This window comes from Mytilus californianus, unplaced genomic scaffold, assembly GCF_021869535.1.
Source record: "Mytilus californianus isolate M0D057914Y unplaced genomic scaffold, xbMytCali1.0.p SCAF_5, whole genome shotgun sequence".
NCBI lineage: Eukaryota > Metazoa > Mollusca > Bivalvia > Mytilida > Mytilidae > Mytilus > Mytilus californianus.
In genome coordinates this window covers 66,548,732-66,567,489 of record NW_026262701.1, presented here as the reverse complement: position 1 = coordinate 66,567,489, position 18,758 = coordinate 66,548,732, and the positions used below count along the sequence as shown (strand labels likewise).

Sequence of the window (18,758 nt, the reverse complement as noted above, 5' to 3'; positions counted from 1 at the left end):
TTAGCTGTAGATGTTCTTTTTCTTTTGTCTCATTGGAAATCAAAGCACATCTTTATATTTTTATATTTAAGGAAAACTGTGAATAACATGTTCAACAAAAGTGGTCAGCTCTGCCCAAATATAACATGCATCTTGCTGACTTGTTTTTTTTTTTTTTCTTCTAAAGGCTTTTGGTCAGTGATGGAATATTTAGGAGGATAACTTGAACTTGATGTTTTACTTCACTCAAGTTGATACCCTTAATTGATGGACTGTCAACCTTTAGTCTGTTTTTACCTCATCTGACCCAAAGGGTCGTGGGAGCTATTACCATCACTGTGTTCGTTGTCTTAAAATTTTACCATTCAGGAGTTATGGTTCTTTTTATAGCCAATTATACGGTATTGGTTTTTCTCATTGTTGAAGGTCATACCGTTGCCTATGATTGCTTACATCCACTTCATTTGAAATTTTGTGGATAGTTGTCTCATTGGCAATCATACCACATCTCCTTTATTTTATACAAAAAGTCAAACAAGCCTGATAGTGCCTTCAAATAAGATCTACAAATAAAATTGGAATCGGTATGACCCAAATCAGCAATTGATCCCTTATAGGGGTTATTCCCCTTGAAAGATGATTTTTGTCCTATTTGAAGTTTTATTTTAGAAACTGTGATAGATACAGAGAAACTATAAACAGTTAACATGTTCAGTATAGTAAGATCTACACAAATATGTCAAATAGCCAAAATTATCAATTGCCTGTTTACAGGAGTTACTGCTTTTGAAAGACATTTTACTAATTTTGATGTTTTTTTGGTAGAAACAGAGATAGATAGAGAAAACCTTTGAGAGGCAAAAATTTTCAGCAAAATATGATCTACAAATAAATTAACATGGTTAAAGTCATCAATAGACCTTGAAAATGAGTATTGCCTTACAAAACAATTTTTACCCATTTTGGAGGGTTTTTTTTTTTGCAGATAGAGATAAACTTTAAATAGCAAAACATAAGACCAGTTGACCCCTTATGGGACCATGGAAGACAATTTTTAGCCAAATTTGAGCTTCATGCAGAGCAAAAATGTTCAAATAAGTAAGATCTACAAATAAGTCAGCAAGGAAGAAATCAATTTATCCCTTATAGAAGTTTTGCTTTTGAAAGATGGTTTTTACCCATTTTTAGCTCACCTGGCCCAAAGGGCCAAGTGATCTTTTTTCATCACTTGGCGTCCGTCGTCCGTAAACTTTTACAAAAATCTTCTCCTCTGAAACTACTGGGCCAAATTTGACCAAACTTGGCCACAATCATCATTGGGGTATCTAGTTTAAAAAATGTGTCCGGTGACCCGGCCAACCAACCAAGATGGCTGCCATGGCTAAAAATAGAACATAGGGGTAAAATGTAGATTTTTTCTTATATCTCTGAAACCAAAGCATTTAGAGCAAATCTGACAATGGGGTAAAATTGTTTATCAGGTCAAGATCTATCTGCCCTGAAATTTTCAGATGAATCGGACAACCCGTTGTTGGGTTGCTGCCCCTGAATTGGTAATTTTAAGGAAATTTTGCCGTTTTTGGTTATTATCTTGAATATTATTATAGATAGAGATAAACTGTAAACAGCAATAATGTACAGCAAAGTAAGATCTACAGATAAGTCAACTTGACCAAAATGGTCAGTTGACCCCTTAAGGAGTTATTGCCCTTTATAGTCAATTTTTAACCATTTTTCGTAAATTTTTGTAATCTTTTACAAAAATCTTCTCCTCTGAAACTACTAATACAAATTTAACCAAACTTGTCCACAATCATCATTAGGGTATCTATTTTAAAAAATGTGTCCGATGACCCCGCCCGCGAACCAAGATGGCCGACATGGCTAAAAAATAGTACATAGGGTAAAATGCATTTTTTGGCTCATATCTCTGAAACCAAAACATTTAGAGCAAATCTGACAAGGATAAAATTGTTCATTAGGTCAAGATCTATCTGCCCTGAAATTTTCAGACCAATCAGGCAACACGTTGTTGGGTTGCTGCCCCTGAATTGGTAATTTTAAGAAAATTTTGCAGCTTTTGGTTATTATCTTGAATATTATTATAGATAGAGATAAACTGTAAACAGCAATAATGTACAGCAAAGTAAGATCTACAAATAAATCAACATCACCAAAATTGTCAATTGACCCCTTAAGGAGTTATTGCCCTTTATAGTCAATTTTTAACAATTTTCATAAATTTTGTAAATTTTTGTAAATTTTTACAAAAAAATTTCCACTGTAACTACTGGGCCAAGTTCATTATAGATAGAGATAATTGTAAGCAGCAAGAATGTTCAGTAAAGTAAGATCTACAAACACATCACCATCACCAAAACACAATTTTGTCATGAATCCATCTGTGTCCTTTGTTTAATATGCACATAGACCAAGGTGAGCGACACAGGCTCTTTAGAGCCTCTAGTTTTTAGATAGGAAAGAAAATGTTCAGCAAAAATATAATCTACATAAAGGCCAACATGACCTACATCATTGGATGACTGCTGAAGTAGTTATTGCCCTTTAATTGAAATTATCCTACTTATTTTATTTTTTTGCCAATTAAATCAAAAACAGTAATAGATTGAGTTAACTTTAAACAACAAAAATTATCCTTGATGCAAGATCTTCAATAAAACAATTGAGGTGAGCAATTCAGGCTCTAAAGATCCTCTTGTTCAAAACTGGTCTGTTCAATTTAAATTCTAGAAGTTATTTAAAAAAAAGAAATTGTTATTGAAAACAAAATTACTCAGACCAAACTGAGTTAAATGTGAAACAGTCTGTTTGAATTGGGCAATTGGATTTCTGCATTTTATTTTAAATAGCTCTTCTTTATATTTCATTTGAACTGAATTTTTCAAAGAAAGTATGATATAGGTAAAATTAATTTTATGATAAAGCCTTTTTTGAACATCTTATATCTGACACATCATAATATGATCAACAAGATATGATAATAAAGTTATCACTATACTTATCCAGACCCATTGATTTCACTGTAAAATTAGGTCTAACGTTACCTGTAGTCTCATTAGCTTAAAGGTGTAGAGATAATAAAATAAATTCTAATCATGCTGCCCCATATTGATTTTAAAAGTTATGCTTTTTGTAAACATCCGTCCTGTGAGACCGCGACAACTTTAGCCGGATTATGCACTCAAAATTTTGGTAACAACTTCAGTTTCAAAAAGTTTGGAAATTAAACTGTTTGTGAATAGGAGGCAATTGTCAGTTACATCTGAACCAAAGTTAAAAAAGGTAACGTAGAATCATATTTTTGTTTTTTATTAGGTTTTTTTTTTGTATTAAAAAAGTCTTTTTTTTTCCTTTTTTTTTTTATCTTTTGGTTTTGATCTCAATGATTTTACTCATGAATAAAATGAAAGGTGTGGTTTGTATATATATATATATAAAAACTTCTGCAAATTGATATTGAACTTTCTTTTTTCAAATACCAATACTATCATTTCCGTTATTTGAGAGACCTTTTTTTTATTGATAATTTTTAAATCTGAGATTATTGGACTTTGTGTTATGTTACACAATACAGAACTTAGTATGTTACAACAAATGGCTACAATGTTTAAAGTAATATTTATCCTTTCTTTCACACGATGATAGCCCAGATAATGTCTTCCATTCAACAAATCTGTTTACCTGTTAAACGCTCCATTGATCTAGATTGAGATATAAAGAATACCATGATAGAAAAGTGAAAGTTGTTTTTTTAAAGTTATGACAGTGTGAAAACACAACAATTGAACCATCAACAATGAGCATTGAAAAACTGAAACATTAAGCATTCACAGTTCAATATCTATCAAAGACCGTGAGTATGAATTGCCATTTAAGACTTCCAATCGATTTACAGATAAACCGATTGTAAACCTGTTTGAGAGATCAGTAAAAAAAATTTAAAAAGCATGTGAATAGGGTTTTGTCAATATGAGATTTATCGCTTGCTTGATGGACATTTTTATAGCAGATTCCAGTCTTAAAGTTAAAATATTTTAATTTTCAAAACAGAAATTTAAAGGAGATCATTGATATTTTGACCTTGCCATAAGACAATAATTATGAAAGGCTTTGATGTAACTGATTTTACTTTTTAAGTGTCAGATGGAAAATGAATTTACCATCAATATTTTATGTTGATTCAGTGATTTTTTTATTAGGACTTTTATAATTTTCATAAAGTTATCAAATGATAGATTGAAGTCATTTCAAGTTAATTACATATGAAGGAACTTTGTTATTTCAATTAAAGTGCATTATATAGGTGAAGTTTTGATATTGGATTGAGTTATTTTTAGAATTAATGAAGTGGTTGCCTGATTTAATTGAAATAATTTTGTATGTACATGTATTAATACAATTTTAATTTGTTTGTAGTAATTTAAAATCAGACTGAGCGGGAGACATTTTATTCTGCTATTACAACATATTTCCAATTCTACTTTACATAAAAGAGTATTTACAGCTTTTACAAAATTCACAAGTTTTAGTAAAAACATTTTTAAATTGATAATATTTAGTTCTAATTAACCATGTGCAAATAGGGAAGATAAAATTTTAATGTATGAGTTTCCTTTCAATCTTAATACCCTATTAAGGCCTATTAGATAACGCTTATAAAATGTCTAAGTCTTTCTATATGCAAGTTTATTGGGGGAAAACACATTGGTATTCAAAGCTAGTATTTGACGATTAAAATAACTTGTGTTCCTTCCAAACAAAGATATTAACATAAATTGAAAAAGCAGTGAAGATACTTTTGAGAAAGAGATTATAATTGTGCCCCATCACTGATTTCGGTTCTCTTTAATTTCGTCCTATTATGGATTTAAATTAACACACTAGTCATAAACGAAGTGAATTTTAATGGGCTTTTTCTTTATCTAAATTGTTACATAGTGGGCAAGAATGTTTAGCTAGTTTCACCTGCCTGAATTTGGACAATGTGATAAAATTAAAGTTAATCATGAGATGTTGAGAGTTTTTAATCAACTTGACAGCCATTATCTATGTTTAAACAGTTAAAAATTCCTCAGTATCAACCAAAAATGATGATAATGTTGTCTCAAGCATGAAGAGATAGAGCCAGATGGAGGTCATAGTGGCTAATTTGACACAGATTTTTTTCATTTCTGCCAGATTTAATCATCATCTCTGTTTATCTCCATTTACGGAAGAAAAAATAATAATGACTGAAACAGTAGGTGAAAAGACATTGAAGAGATGAGGAACACTTCTTACTTTACAGCAGTATCAGATTACATCTTATCAAATTATACTTGTATTCATTTGACATTTTAATGAAAGGAAATAAAAAAAATTGAAAATGTAATGTTTTAAAATGCTTTAAACAGACATTTTTTTGTTGACTTTTTGAAACTGCAAAGCATGTGAGACCATCAATTAAAAAACTTTAAAAACTGATGAATATTGTAATTGAAGGGTTTCTTTTTTTCCAGATTTTATAAACCAGAAGTGGTCCGTATAGTACCTCCTCCTTTTTTAACCAGAAAGAAATATATAGAAGATAGGTTGAGAGAGAAAAACCTTTTTCTCCTTTTAACAATATATTTGTACATTTAACCGTGAAATTCACCTATGATCAAATTAATAAATGAATAGACCATAACAAGTAACTGTAGGCTATCTTTAATTCATCATTTCCTTCAAAAGTGTTAGAAGTCGTTAGAATATTTCATATACTTCCTCATTAACTTCTGTTACAACTTCTTGCCGGTGGTTGAGGAAGTCCGTAATTTAGACACTTGTATTAATCTAAGAACTTCATTTGCTTTCTCTGTCTCTCAATTTCGTCTTGTTTGTAATGTACAAGTTAATTAAATTTATTGAATATGAAAGGTTGATTTCAGTAGATCACGCCATCACATGCAGTAATTAATCTGTGCCTTTTATCTGAGAGTGACATCTGGTGGTCAGTTCTGTTGTATTTGACATTACCCTTTTCATTCAGTATTGATCAGACTGTCTAACTCGGTATAATAGAATTTGCTAATTGTTTTATGTGGAATTTGGCATAAAAGGTCTGTAAGTCTTATCATTAAGCAAAAATTCCAATACATTTTATAAGATTGGATGTGTGGATTATTTCTATACAAGTTAAAAGTGTCTGCTTTTGTCACTGTCTTATCATAATTGTTCTAGCTGTTTTTGCTGACAAATGTTTCATATGGTTTGGTGATTAATTAACCAAATCTTTTACATCTGCCACACAATTTAAGGCATTATTGTAAGATGTGGGACTTTTGCCTGAATTGATTCAACCTAACAAGGGCAGTGACGTTCATAAGAAAAGTAGAGTTATAGTGTTCTTTCGAATGTCAAAACAAATATTATTTCCCCAAGTACAAAATGGTCAAGTCCTAACAAAGATTTTTGTTTTTTCTGTGAGTGAACAAAGTAAAAGTGCATATCATATAATCTTTAAGTATAATAAAGTTAATGCATCTGAATAACCAAGATAAAAAAAAACTGGATGAATCAGATTTTTAAACTTTGTCACATTGAAATAGATATTACAGAAAAATATTTGTTATTAACAAAAGGGGTGTGATTTATATGTTAATGAATTGAATTAATTAGAAAATTAAGAATTTGAACCAGAGAAAAAAATTACAATTATTCATCAGTAAAGTGACACGAAAGAAATGGGAAAGGAGGAATATTAGAAAAGAAAAAACCTGAAACTTGATCTTTTATATGTTTAATTTGATCAGCATATCTTTAGAAGTTTGGTGAATAATTAAAAACTTTAATTTGGGGTGTTTATATAGTAATAAAATGTTAATGGCATATTCTTAAGAGGGAAGTTTTCTAACAGAGATATATAATACCTGTACCTACCTGGTATGGGTACATGAAAATTTAAAACACAAGGGTAATTAAGTATGACAAATAATATCAACCTTTATAAAATTTACTTTCCCAAATTGAAAATGTGTCAGCACATGAAATTTTATCTGTTTTTCACCTGGCCAAGTCTTTAATCATGTATTTACATGGCCTGTTATCAGATAGAACAATTTAATTGCCCTTCTTAATAATCCCCGTCATCCCCATAAATTATCACATTTATTATCTTGGGTTTTAATTTGGGGTTTTGTTTGGAAGAACAAGGGTTTAATTTTATCTATTTTTAGTGCTGTCACTTGGTGACTTGAAGGTTAATTGGTTGTTATGTACATAATTTTGTGTACATTGTCTTCCATTAATCCTATTTATGATAAGCTTTGAAAGAGACTTGAAAATTTTAATTATAATTAGTATAAATATTGAAGGGGTGACATATGGGAAAATACTTTCAGATTAAGGCACTGCGATAGTAGATTTTCCATTGAAAAGGTTGTTTTATACATATTTACGAACATGGCACTTTAAATTTTGAGAAGGTGGGATTCTCTGGTTTTACCTCAAACTGTATGAGAATTCACAATTTTTGAATTGAATTCAAAATAAAATGGTTAAAGATATCACAAAGATATTTTTACCCAAATCTAACATGATCAGGAGATTTGCAAAACTAAAAAAAAAATTTAGCGATTCAACAAAACATAAGTTGATTTTTAAATCTGTATTTCATAGCATGGTAAAACCCGAGGATTTGTCCCAGCTTCAACTCTGTTATTAAAATAGATAAACACAATGGAATCATCTGATTGGTCGATGTTTAGCTGTGATGTTAGCATGAAATTATGTATAATGTAATAACTTTATTTAACAAAAGTTATTTAATTTGACTAGAATTATTCAAAATTTGAGGTATTGACATTTCTATGCAGTGATCACTTCAGTATGTCATGATTCAGTGTTCACTGATATTACAACATTAGAAATTAGCGGTATACTAATGTCTACATTAAGTTAGTGACTATGTTGCATGCATCTATCCCATTGAACTTAAAATAAAGGTTACAACAGATAAGATAAATATGCCTCATATCTTGACTTACATCCGAAATTGACAATAATGGTAGGTTGAAAACCAAACTTTATGACAAAAGAGATGATTTCAGCTTCCCAATTGTGAACTTTTCATTTCTATGTAGCAATATTCCAGCAGCTTGCATATGAAGTATATATCTCCCAGTTGAAACAATATTCCAGATTATACTGATGTTACAACACATATATATTGATGTCACAGCAAGTCAAGGTATACTTATGTTACAACACATTTATATTGATGTCTACATGTCAATACATACTGATGTTACAACATATTTATTGATGTCACAATATGTCAATGTATACTGATGTTGCAACACATGTTTATTGATGTCAACATGTCAATACATACTGATGTTACAAAATATTTATTGTTGTCACAATATGTCAATGTATACTGATGTCCAAACATGTCAATGTATATTGGTGGTGCAACATATTTATTGATGTCACAATATGTCAGTGTATACTGATGTCACAACACATGTTTATTGATGTCAACATGTCAATACATACTGATGTTACAAAATATTTGTTTATGTCACAACATGTCATTGTATACTGATGTCCAAACATGTCAATGTATATTTGTGGTGCGACACATTTATGTTGATGTCACAACATATCATTGTATACAGATGTTTTGACACATTTATATTGATGGCACAACATGTCAATGTATATTGTATACTGATGTTACAACACAGTTCAGCCCTGCCATGTATTATGTTCTGTGGCTAAGATCTTCAACTGTTTGAATAAGTGACAATTATTTTATATAAAATATACCTACCAGCTTCTTGTTTTTTTTTATGTCCCCGCCATAGGCAATGGGGGCATTAAGTGTTTAACCCTTGACCGTCCTTCTGTCTGTCCCATTTTCGTTTCCGCACTCTTACTTAAGTTAATCTCATCCGAATTTTATGAAACTCATACACAATGCTAAGAACCATAACACGCAGACAGAGTTCGAATTTGGGCAGTGAGTCAATTACCATTCTAGAGTTATGCCCCTTTTTAACTTGAAAAATTGCAAAGCTTGAGCGGGGGCATTCATGTCCTCAGACACATTCTTCTTTTGTTTTTTTTACTTTCAGATTTGATACAAAATTAACAGGACTGGTTTCCTTATGATAGTGATACCCGTAATATGGTATCCCATGTGTAACCTCATTTTATAAAGACAGGTGCTCACTGAACATTAATAATTATCAGTACAATATTCTATGTTTATCTTTTACCTATTCATTATGTACTTAATTTTCACTAGCTTGCTTGACCTACAATATTTGATAATGGGCTTTGATAAAAGAAATTATAAGATCCTTTGTCTATGCAGTTCAACCAGTTTTTAAATAATTTCCAATTAAGAAATTTTATTTCTGCTTCTTTTCTTTTCATTCTGCCAAATTGGGTAGGGTATTTAAAGAAATAATTATCGTTGAGCTAAGATATTTACGTAAAATAATTTTACGACTAAAATGCATGACATTTGGCCATTGTTTGTAATAGGCATTATGCCTTTAATTACTACGTGGAAGTATATTTCTAAAGACTAATTGTAACTGAATGCTTCAAATTGTCCATTTTAATTTTTTGCAAATGATATTAAATATGTGCAGAAAACTTTTATGAAAAGAACTTAAATAAAAAATGCTAATTATTATAATTGCAACAAAGTTCTTTGTTGTGATGTTAATGAATGTTTAATTTGTTTTGTAATAATCTATGGCTTTTTCAAAGAGATTGTTCTTGTATAATTAGCTAATGATGCAAATATCTTGACAATATTTTTTCTTGCTTGCAAAGAGCTCTTTATAATTTGTTGTGTAACAAACTATGCACTTGACATTTTTGATATAGCATCAAAACACCCACAAATACTTCTATATCATTGAAAGTTTCATCACTATTTACATATGCTTAGTTTCATCTGTTACCTATTTTAATATCGGACTCAGACTTCTGAGTTTTATTGTGTGTTTTGCTGTGTGTTTGTTTATTCCACATTAGCTAAAGGTATAGGGGAAGGGTTGAAATCTCACAAAACATGTTTAACCCTGCAGCATTTTTGTGCCTGTCCCTTAAGTCAGGAACCTCTAAACTTTGTTAGTCTTGTGTGTTTTTGTAATTTTGGTTCATTTGTATGAATAGGAGGTTAGTGTGGCGTCCATTTCGCTGAACTAGTATACATTATTGTTTAGGGCCAGCTGAAGCCCTCCTCTTGCTATGGGAATTTCTCACTGCCTTGAAGACCCATTGGTGGCCTTGAGCTGTTTTCTGTTCTTTGGTTGGGTCGTTGTCTCTTTGACACATTTCCCATTTCCATTCTCTATTATTTACTTATATTTTGGCATTAAACAATTATGTCCTGCTTTTCTCAGACTGTTTCATACCTGCCAACATTTCAAAATGGTCATGGGGGTTTTATGTGTGAGATTGCTCTCATAGTCCTACAAAACCTTTAAAGGGGCCTTCAAATTTATTTTATTGTTGTTTATTTGCTTATTCATACTTTTGCAATCCTATAGCCATTGTAAAATTGATTGTTTTGTTATAAATTGTGGACAAAATTCCTCTTTCGAGATTTCCATTTGGGAGCTTTCATGGGGGGGAATCCCCCGCTAATAGTGACAGTTGGCAGGTATGCTGTTTATGGCATATATACACTAAATCTGTTAGATGTGTACTGATTGATACTTCAGACTGGGAGAGCATGATTTATTGTACCCCAACTCTAAAATTTAGAGCTATATTGCATTCACCTTGTCCATCCGTCCAACAAATATTTCTATCACACTTTTCTAAGGTACTTCTGAAAAGAATGACTTTATATTTGGTCTGCAGCTTGCAAGGGATGAGTTGTAATGTATGCACACTTTTCAGATCTGTCAGACAACTGTTTGCTGATACTTTGAATTTTCAATATAATGAATGAACTTAAACTTTTCGTCACACTTTCCTCAATAATTCCTTATTGAATAGAATCATTTTTGATTTGGTCAGCAGCCTAAAAGTAGGAGTTGTTATTTGTATGTGCCTTTTGGATCTGTTGGACACCTTCTTCTTGTTTTCTGATACTTACTGTGTGGTAATGCTTAGCACGACAACATGTGTATTCTTGTTTATAAGGTGTAATTTAGCTTTCAATAATTGCAAGTACTCTTAGATCAGTATCTTGTGTCTTTTGTTTTTATAGTAATTCTTTTTTGTGCTTTGTACAATCTGTTGAGTAAAGCTTTTACTGTGACTTGATTAAAGTGTTTTGACCAAATTTCAATTTGCTTTATCAAATCAAACTGTTCAATTGGTCAGTAATTTTAATCAACTGCAAAGTCAAGTCATCAAAGTGCAATAACAATATAATAATATATATGATAAAATAACAATCCTCCACTTCATGGGAACTTTAAAAATGTTGCCTAAAATACTAAGATTGAATGTAAGTCATGAACAATTCAGTATACTTACGATCAGTCTTTGTCGTAAGTTTTTTTGTGAAACCGACTCTTGTATTTCAGTTGTTGTCTTTGGTTACTGTCTATCATATTTGTTTTTCGTTTATTGTATTATACATAAATCATTTGAATTGTTTTACATTTTGTCATGCCAGGGCCTTTTATAGCTCATTATATGTGGATTTTGCACATTGTTGAAGGCCATATGGTGATCTATAGTTTCTTCTATCTACCTCATTTGGTCTCTGGCGGATAGTTGTCTCATTGGCAATCATAAAGCATTTTATGTTTTTATTGATTTTTTGCACCAAAATAGGCTATAACCCTACCTACCCCTATTTGTGGGTATTAGCAAATTTAAGTGTTCAACATTATTCAAGATGACTGGATACAGTTTTTATCATATATTCTTTTTGACTGTGTTAAGTAAGATTGTATCACAGCTGAACAGATGAGAACCATGTTACAGTCATAACAGATTGTCAAAAAGGAAGGACATCTGTAATAACCTTTTATTGTGTTTATACAATAGGCTTCACAACAGATGATATTGACAGAGTAAAAAGTACTGCAGTATTTGATAAACTGTTAAATTTTATTTTGTAACAAGCAGAGCTGTTGGCAATTATTTTATTAATGAATGTTAAATAACAATGCCACATGAGCAAATATAGTAACTGTATGACTGTTATACAACAATGTCACATAAGCAAATACAGCAACTGTATGAGTATTATACAACAGTGTCAAATTGGCAAATATAGCAGTACTTTGTCTGTTATACAACAGTGTTACATTAGCAAATATAGCAACTGTATGGCTGTTATAAATCAGTGTTACATTAGCAGATATAGCAACTGTATGAGTATTATACAACAGTGTCAAATTGGCAAATATAGCAGTACTTTGTCTGTTATACAACAGTGTTACATTAGCAAATATAGCAACTGTATGGCTGTTGTACATCAGTGTTACATTAGCAAATATAGCAACTGTATGGCTGTTATACAACAATGTCACATTAGCAAATATAGCAACTGTATGGCTGTTGTACAATAATGTCACATTAGCAAATATAGCAACTGTATGACTGTTATACAACAATGTCACATTAGCAAATATAGCAACTGTATGACTGTTATACAACAATGTCACATTAGCAAATATAGTAATTGTATGTCTGTTATACAACAATGTCACATTAGCAAATATAGCAACTGTATGGCTGTTATACAACAATGTCACATTAGCAAATATAGTAATTGTATGGCTGTTATACAACAAGGTCACATTAGCAAATATAGAAACTGTATGACTGTTATACAACATTGTCACATTAGCAAATATAGCAACTGTATGACTGTTATACACCAATGTCACATTAGCAAATATAGCAACTGTATGACTGTTATACAACAATGCCACATTAGCAAATATAGCAACTGTATAGCTGTTAAACAACAAGGTCACATTAGCAAATATATTAACTGTATGGCTGTTATACAATAATGTCACATTAGCAAATATAGCAACTGTATGTCTGTTATACAACAATGTCACATTAGAAAATATAGCAACTGTATGGCTGTTATACAACGATGTCACATTAGCAAATATAGTAACTGTATGGCTGTTATACAACAATGTCACATTGGCAAATATAGCAACTGTATGACTGTTATACAACAATGTCACATTAGCAAATATAGCAACTGTATGACTGTTATACAACAATGCCACATTAGCAAATATAGTAACTGTATGGCTGTTATACAACAATGTCACATTAGCAAATATAGCAACTGTATGACTGTTATACAACAATGTCACATTAGCAAATATAGCAACTGTATGGCTGTTATACAACAATGTCACATTAGCAAATATAGCAACTGTATAGCTGTTATACAACAATGCCACATTACCAAATATAGTAACTGTATGGCTGTTATACAACAATGTCACATTAGCAAATATAGCAACTGTATGACTGTTATACAACAATGTCACATTAGCAAATATAGCAACTGTATGGCTGTTATACAACAATGTCACATTAGCAAATATAGCAACTGTATAGCTGTTATACAACAATGCCACATTAACAAATATAGTAACTGTATGGCTGTTATACAACAATGTCACATTAGAAAATATAGTAACTGTATGGCTGTTATACAACAAGGTCACATTAGCAAATATAGCAACTGTATGACTGTTATACAACATTGTCACATTAGCAAATATAGCAACTGTATGACTGTTATACACCTATGCCACATTAGCAAATATAGCAAGTGTATGACTGTTATACAACAATGCCACATTAGCAAATATAGCAACTGTATGGCTGTTATACAACAATGCCACATTAGCAAATATAGTAACTGTATGGCTGTTATACAACAATGTCACATTAGCAAATATAGCAACTGTATGGCTGTTATACAACAATGTCACATTAGCAAATATAGCAACTGTATAGCTGTTATACAACAATGTCACATTAGCAAATATAGTAACTGTATGGCTGTTATACAACAATGTCACATTAGCAAATATAGCAGTACTTTGTCTGTTATACAACATTTTTACATAGGCAAATACAGCAACTGTATGATTATTATACAACAGTGTCAAATTGGCAAATATAGCAGTACTTTGTCTGTTATACAACAGTGTTACATTAGCAAATATAGCAACTGTATGGCTGTTATACATCAGTGTTACATTAGCAAATATAGCAACTGTATGGCTGTTATATATCAGTGTTACATTAGCAAATTGAGCAACTGTATGGCTGTTATACCACAGTGTTACATTAGGAAAAGCAACACTTTGACTGTTATGCAACAGTGGCACATTTTAGATCAACACATGTTGACTGATGCTATGAGTTTGATATAAGCAGGATTTATGGTTCTTGGCTACTCTGAAGACCTTTTGGATATGCTTACCCTTCAAGAACACATGATATCACTCCCAGGTTTTATTTTTTGTCACCCATGCTTTTGTTCTCAGTGTTATTTCAGTTGTTTAAATGTTCACAGGTCTTTGAGATACTTTATGTGGTAGTCTATGGTTTTGTGTGTTTTCCTTACATGTAGTAAAGTTTATTTTGTACAATTCATGTTGCTGCATGATGCTCTTATGTAATAAGCAACCTGACAGAGCAACTAGTGGGCTTACTTGGTTTCATGTTGAACAATCTTTAGGGGTTTTTAATTGCCTTTCATCTTTTCATTTTATTTTTTTTCTGCTGCAGTATTGTCTGACCTTCAAAATATGATATTTGAATGACCCCTTGGTATTTTCTTAATTTTCTTAGAATTGCAAGAATGTTGATAGTCACACATTTGATCTATTGATTGTTGTATTTTTAACATCCAAAGGCAAATGACTCAAATTTGTATGATAGAGTCATAGACATGTTCTTTTTATAAATTCTCTGAAAAAGAATGAGGAAATGACCACTCATAATTGTTCTTCATCTTAACTGTACTTGAAGGTCTTTATTAATGGACAAGAGAGAGCCCATAATAATGATACCCCTAGCATAAACTTATGTGTCCTGTTAGATATTTATGAATAAATGGTTTTTTGTCGAGCCTGCGACTTCTGTTGCAGAAAGCTCGACATAGGGATAGTGATCCGACAGCGGCGGCGTTAACTAACTACTTTTATATTTTATAAGGTGAAAGACCTGGATGCTTCATACTTTGTATATAGATGCCTTATGTTATGAAGTTTCCGTCTGTTATATGTCCATTGTCCTTGGCCTCATTTTCATGGTTCAGTGACTATTTTAAAAAAAGTTAAGATTTTTTGTAATGTTAATTTCTCTCTTATTATGAGTAATAGGATAACTATATTTAGTATGTGCGTACCTTGCAAGGTCCTCATGCTTGTCAGACAGTTTTCATCTGACCTTGACCTCATTTCATGGATTAGTGAACAGGTTAAATTTTCATGGTCAAGTCCATATATCAGATACTATAAGCAATAGGTCTGCTATATTTGGTGTATGGAAAGATTGTAAGGTGTACATGTCCAACTGGCAGGTGTCATCTGACCTTGATCTCATTTTCATGGTTCAGTGGTTAAAGTAAGTTTTTGTGTTTTGGTCTTTTTTACTAATACTATATGCAAAAGGTCTATATTGGGGGTATGGAAATATTTTACGATGTACATGTCAGTCTGGCAGGTTTAATTTGACCTTGACCTCATTTTCACGGTTCATTGCCCCATGTTAAGTTTTTGTGTTTTGGTCTGTTTTTCTTAAACTTTAAGCAATAGGTCAACTATATTTGGTGTATGGAATGATTGTAAGGTGTATATGTCTGTCTTGCAGGTATCATCTGACCTTGACCTCATATTCATGGTTCATTGGTCAATGTTAAATTTTCATGGTTAAGTTTGTTTCTTAGATACTATAAGCAATAGGTCAACTATATTTAATGCATAGATTGACTGTAAGGTGTACATGTCTGTCTGGCATGGTTCATCTTACCTTGACCTCATTTTCATGGTTCATTGGTCAATGTTAAATTTTCCTGGCTAAGTTTGTTTCTTAGAAAATATAAGCAATAGGTCAACTATATTTTGTGTATGGAATGATTGTAAGGTGTACATGTATTTCAGGCTTGGTTTATCTGACCTTGGCCTCATTGTCTTGGATCATGTTAAGTTTATGTGATACTTGTAGTAACGCTTTATATTTAGGACTATCAACATAAATTCAATGATCAGTAAAGCATGCATGCGAGACATTTCAACGTGTGTACACTTGTTTTTGTTAGGGAATGTTAAACAATGTTTGTATTTTGAAAAAGCACTTCTTTGATTTGATGATTTCTTAGTCTCCCTGATATATATACTAGACAAAATGATAGGTCTGCACTTGTTTTATCAGTGATATTCTTTCTCAAATATACTTTAATTTGTCAAAATTATTGATTTTAATTTTGTCATAAAGAGCTTTTCTTTTAACTCAAATCATGTACTAAATTTGCTCAACTTTCATAATAAATTTCATATTCTCAATTACATCTTGTGATCAAAAGAAAAAAATCACAGGCAAATGAACTTCTTGTCGGCCTTTGTTTGAAATACGACTTTAAATGATTCTTAATAAGTATTAATTTATTTTTACAGAGAACTACAGTTGAAATCCTAGCCATCTCATTTACAACGGAATGAAAAGGTACATTTACAAATAAGTTATAATAATGACTTACCTAATCATTTCATGTAAATCACAATTAGTAAGTATATATATTTCAGCCTTATTTTTTTTATATATATATATATCTAAAAGGTCATAAGTGAAATTTTCAATCCAAATGTTTTTATTCCTTGATATGGTTTCATTATTGGTTTCCCTCAAACATGATAGGTAATCCTATGAAAAAGCTCAGTTTACCCTCTAAATGTTGGAACTTGAAAAAATGTTTGTTTGTTATAATTTATTTCTTATGTGATGACTAATGTGAAATCTCTTGATTTTTTTATCATAAAAATCAAATTCATAGAAGTGTTAACTTTTTTTTTAATTGTGATGACCTTCACAAGAAAAACAAGTTAACATTTGTATGAGTTCGGTTATAAAAATACTATTGAGGTAAATCATATGTTAATCTATATATCCTTTTCAATGCAACCATAACTTAATGAAAAAGAAAATATGGTGAATTACCAGGAAACTTACATGGCATGAAATTCTTACACCATATTTAAAACATAAAGCAAAGTAACAGCACTTGCATTGCAATTCTTCAAATCAAAGTCAACACAGAGAAAAGCTAATATCTATAGTCCCTTGTATTGTCTCAAGCATGCTTTGCCTATTGCTAAATAGCCTTTTTGTTGTTGTGTTTTTTAGGGGGGTGTCAGATAGTGTTTTTGAATCTGCTTTTATGCATATTCTGATCATAAATGAAGTCATGAAACAACTGGTCTTAAAGAAATAAAGTGCACACCTGTTGCATTCATGTTTTTGAAATAGTCAAAGGTGTCCAGTTAACACAACAGATATCAATAGGATTTTAGATCATGATTGCTAGCAGATAATTAAGAGATGTAAAATGATAAGGTTCAGTCTCTGCAGTGTAGACTGGTCACCTATTGTAGATAGTTAATTAGATTTGTATTAATGAGAATGATTGATGTTATGGGATACAGTTGGTGGTTCATATCTCACCTGTTACTGTCAAGTTCAGGGTTCTTATGATTATTGATACCATCAGTTTGATTATTTTGATAACTCACAGGACACCATCAAACAAATCTGAGTTAAGGGCATACAAAACAGAAAAGATTTTTTTTGGATTTTTCCTTAGAATTTTGACACAAAGTCAATTTTGATATGCGCAATCGAAATATGTAGGGACAATTATACCTTAATGACTTTTTTTTTGAGATAATCAGTTTGAAATTTGCCTATTTCATGTAAAAACGCAAAATTTCATTTTTCAATACTTTTCCTAAAAAATAACACTACTTTGTAACAAAAAGATATCTTTTCACCAATTTTTTATGCCCCATCCCGTCCCAAACCTCCCTGCGTAAGCGAAGGGGCCATAAAGTGTTATCCTTGACCATCCCATTTTCGTTTCCGCACTCTAACTTAAGTTTGCCTCATGCAAATTTTATGAAACTCAAAAACAATGCTAACAACCAAGACAGAACTGATTTTAGTGTTGAGTCACTTACCATTTTTTTAGTTGTGCCCCTTTATAACTTGGAAAATTGCAAATGTGTATGTTTCTGCACACTAACTTAAGTTTGCCTCGTGCAAATTTTATGAAACTCATACACAATGCTAAGAATCAAATTCACAGATAGAGTTCGAATTAGGTCAGTGAGACTTGTACTGTTCTAGAGTTACACCTCTTAATAATTTGAAAAATTGCAATTTTTTTGTTTCCAAACTCTAACTCAAGTTTGCCTCATGCAAATTTTATGAAACTCATACACAATGTTGAGAACCACAACAGGCAGACAGATGTCAAATTTTGGCAGTTTATCATTAACCGTTCTAGAGTTATGCCTCTTAATAAATTGGAAAATTGCAAAGCTTGATTCGGACATTCATGTCAACAGACACATTCTTCTTTTATTTGCAAAGTGTTCCTTAATTTATAGACCTTTAAGAAAGTCTCTATGATAAAGACTGAATGTGATAAAAAAAATTGTGAAATCATACAATTGATTATTGGAAGTAAAAAGCTGTAGACATTTATTTTTCAAAAGAAATGTACATAGAACAAAATCTACAGTTGATTTTTATGCCCCCGCCAT

The 18,758-nt window shown here is 31.3% G+C and overlaps 1 protein-coding gene across 1 annotated transcript in view; it reads left to right on the top strand.

Annotated features, from left to right (window-relative positions):
* Positions 1-3,114: 3,114 nt before the first annotated feature.
* The window catches only part of LOC127701256 (zinc finger homeobox protein 3-like), an 84,385-nt gene continuing 68,741 nt past the window's right edge, over positions 3,115-18,758 (top strand). Inside the window, exons 1-2 of the mRNA XM_052205072.1 lie at positions 3,115-3,282; positions 16,614-16,662. The gene's annotated coding sequence lies outside the window, so the exon portion shown is untranslated. The remainder of the gene's footprint in view (positions 3,283-16,613; positions 16,663-18,758) is intronic.